At 32.0% G+C, this 4,060-nt stretch overlaps 1 long non-coding RNA gene across 1 annotated transcript; it reads left to right on the plus strand.

The window, feature by feature from the left end:
• The first annotated feature begins 2,186 nt into the window (after positions 1 to 2,186).
• Positions 2,187 to 3,734, plus strand: LOC105141767 (uncharacterized). Its single transcript, XR_845447.1, has 2 exons — positions 2,187 to 2,563; positions 3,358 to 3,734. It is a non-coding gene; the product is annotated as an uncharacterized LOC105141767 (long non-coding RNA).
• Positions 3,735 to 4,060: the final 326 nt, after the last annotated feature.

The following is a 4,060-nucleotide window of genomic DNA, read 5'->3' on the forward strand; positions in this document are numbered from 1 at the left end:
AGTGGTTGAATTCTAGTACTAGAAGAAAAGGAATATTGTTTGACATTGATTTTTAAAAGGAAAAATGATGATTTTGATATTAATGAGTTTTGTTTGACTATGAGAGTTTATAACATTTATTATTTGACCTTAACTTTGCAAGAGATGGTATATTTGAGTTTGGATTTTTATTCTGTTTTTGAATTGATTTTGAATTTTTGAGTTGTTTGAGGTTATGTAGAGGTTTTTGTTAAGGTGTTTGGAGTTTTTTCATTAATGTTATGAATAAAAAAATAAATTATGAAATGGACTTCTCAAAAAAAAAATTATAAATTTTAATTTTTTAACCACCGCAATAAATGGATGAGATTCTAGAGAAAGCAGATGATATGTTATTAATCAAAGCAACGAAGCTCTGCCAATTTTTTTTGAAAAACATTATAGGATAGAAAACATGGCATCCACCCTATTACCAAATGAAAAAATAGCCCACATGCACCAGTTTTTTTTAAATAGACAAGGCAAGTGGATCTAGCTTACTAGCTTAAACAACATATAATCTTTTTTTTTATTTTGAGCAGCATATGATTTTTTATTTTTTATTTAATTTTTTTTATTAATTGATATTTTTTTAACCTTTGATGTTTTAAATAGATTTTAATTCAAACATAAATTAATACCTATTTTCTCTAGGTTTCTAGATTGTTTATTTAACTTCTTTCAAGCCCAGGCACACAGGCCACTTATTCAAGATGCACTTGCATGAATGCATGTTTTATAGTCCACCGATTTTCCCCCGGTCCTCTTTTTTCCTCCTTCAAACTTTATAATTCAATGTAGGGTTTTTGTTAAAAAAATGTTTTTTTCCAGCTTCTGTAGATTTCCATGATATTTTTAAATAAAAATATAATTAAATTTTTACTGAACCTTCAAATTTATTTTTTTTCCCTCTTGGTCTCAAGAGGCATTATTTCTACGCGAGCTAGCTTTTTTCTTTTTTTTTCCTTTGAATCTTATTAATTCACCTTCGCATGCATGCTTTTTTTCGTTGTTTTATTAGATAAAAACATTGGTTTCAGTAAACAATGATGTTAGATATAGTTAATTTTATGAATTGTGTTTTGAAATCAGATATCCACGTCAACATCTATTTCTAGACTTTTCAATTTATTCCCAGTCACATATCATTTGTTTTATACATGAAATGATAGCATTTTTTTTTTATAACATTGCATAATATTTTTTTATCATTTAATTTTCCATACATGTAAATTTTTTTATCACCTAATTAAATAAAAAAATATTTTTTTATAATAAAATCATCAAATACAACTAAATAAATGTATCAAGCGGTAAAATAAAAAATATTAATTTATATTTATCTTTTGATTTTTCTAGTTTTGTATTTAGTTATTATTGTCACTATTTTTTTATTTATTGACATAAATAATTCATAATTTATTTAATCGGATGTAAAAGTAATTTTTTTATTTATATCTTGGACTTTTATACAAAAAAGGTGCTAGAAAACATGAATATTTATTTTTTTAGCTATAAAAAAATTACATGCATAAAACACCAATTAAATAGATAGTATACTAGGGACATGTGACTAACTGTTAGAGCATCTAAAAGAGAACAGCAGAAAGAAAAGGATAAGTTTTTCTGGCTTCCATCCCTCATTTTTATAGCTCCAGCGAGAGAGCTACATTGAAGATCCAAAATAACATTTCCAAGTTAAAGAGTTATTGCTATCAAAAGAGCTAAAAGTCTCCCTAATATTTAATTAAAAAAATAAGTTTTGATTGGAATTGTATTAGCTAGCTTCTATCAATAAATAACTATATCAACATCAAATATATTAAAATATAATTGATTTTATTAAATAATTTTTTTCCCACAGGATTGCATATATAAAAAATATTATATCTACACTGTTAAAAAAAAAACATCAACATGCCGTAATAACATATCACCTTTTGTTAATTCTTTCACATGACATCCATTTTTTTGCTACCGATCAGAATAACAAAATAAAAAGAAGTTAAGAGCCCAGTTCCAAGACTCGGCGTTGAAAAAACACAACTAAAGCCCACTAAAGAGATCCAATTTACAAGTACACAAAGCACTCCCCGGCCCGGCCCGACATGAGAATTAAAGGCCGTTAAAATTCATAATAAATGACATCGTTTCCAGTCAGCGCGGAAAACAGCCCAAGACGGCTAATGAAATTTCCTATAAATAAGAGGTCAAACACAGCAAATCCCATCTTCCATTCAGTTCCGCTTTCTTGTTGTGCAAATTAAAAAAAAAAACCTCAAGGGCTAGGGCTTGGTAATTGTTTTTTTGCAAGATGTTGGAGGTGGTGTTGAACGACCGTTTGGGAAAGAAAGTGAGAGTAAAGTGCAACGACGACGACACCATCGGCGACCTCAAGAAGCTCGTGGCGGCACAGACCGGTACCCGGGCTGAGAAGATCCGGATCCAGAAGTGGTACACCATTTACAAAGACCATATTACCCTCAGGGATTACGAGATTCATGATGGCATGGGCCTCGAGCTCTACTACAACTAAAACAAACATGTAATTTACTTTTCTCGTCTTTCCTTTCCTTTTTTTTTGGCTGTCTCTAGGGTTTCGATGTTGATTTTTTTTATGTGGATTTTTCTTATCATTGTTTGCCGTGGTTGAAATCTCTCTCTCTTTTTTAGAGGTTTAGGAGTACATGCTGTTAGGTTATTTGTTATTGGATTTTGTGCGGTTGAATTTTAGCTTGCCATGTTGCAGGAGTTGGTCTTGGTGTGTAGACAAATTGGTCGATGATTACTGGGTTTGCAATTTGTGTCATCTGTAAATATAGAGAGATGTTAGATTGCATTAAACTTGTTAATCGTGGGTATAGTTCCTGAGTTAACTTTTGTCATGTATCAGCGAGGAATACACTGTTAAAAACAAGCTTCGATCACATTTGTTTGAATGAATGCATGGTGTTGTCTTGTGCCAATGAGGCCTCAGTCTTTTTCTTGCTCTGCATTTTGGGAATTGAAGTTGGCCGCTGTGTTGTGTGTTTGTTCGGCAGGGCTATATCTTTCAATTCTTTCACAGTCAGAATTATTTTTTGATCCATTGTGACAGTTGGCTAATTTTGGTTTTCTTCGTATAAGATATTTTTTATTTTACTCGTTTCATTATCGAGCTTACATTGTATTTCATGGAGCTTTTTGATAGATGACTGTATTAGAGGAATATCTTACGATGTGGTTAAGTCACCTTCTTTTCGTTTCTTTCTTTTGATAAATTTGGTACTTATTAGTTGAGAGAAAAGCAAAAAGGTAACTTACAACGTCTCTTTTTTGGGCTTTTCCTTTTTGATCCAGGTACTGCCAATGAGTATGGCAAGGCATTGTTGAAGATGTAGCTGCCCCCTACTTCGCTAGTAATTTCCTACTCTTTGCGATAAGCATGATGCTCTGTGATTGATGCACATATGCTCTTATGAAATATGTAAAGATTGCGATGACTAGACCTGGTCATGGCAATGTTAACTTGCAGTATGTTCTGTTTGTGGTACATCAAGCTCAATTATCTGTGAAGTGGTTGTTTTATAACTCGGATTCTTGTGATTCCAACACTTAATAGTTAACTTGAGTGGATGAAAAACTGGTCGATTTAAAAAACAACTTTGCTTATTTGCTTATGGCTTATTTGTGCTTTACCTGGCTGTCAGTATGAAAAGCTTTTGTGTTCTCTACTCTTTCATTGTCCAAGAAGACATTACAAGAATGAAATTGTTGCTTTTACGATGTTGTTTCAATCATTGGTGGCCCCTGGGACTACTACTTGCACACGGTCCATGAACCATTTTATGCATTAGAACTGCTTAAAGGCTTTCTTTAACAGGAGTCAATGTTTTGAAATTGAGGGAGATTGTCTCATTTCAGTCCTTTTTTTATGTGGTTTGAATCATCATGTGGGTTAGTGGTTAGGTGTTACATGAGTATGCAATATGAGTCAGATGCAAGCTGATCAATCTTGTGAAGAAGCATACACTTCCCTTTAAGGCACTCAGTTATGAACCAC

The sequence above is a fragment of the Populus euphratica genome, unplaced genomic scaffold (assembly GCF_000495115.2).
Source record: "Populus euphratica unplaced genomic scaffold, PopEup_1.0 scaffold130.1, whole genome shotgun sequence".
Classification (NCBI taxonomy): Eukaryota; Viridiplantae; Streptophyta; class Magnoliopsida; order Malpighiales; family Salicaceae; genus Populus; species Populus euphratica.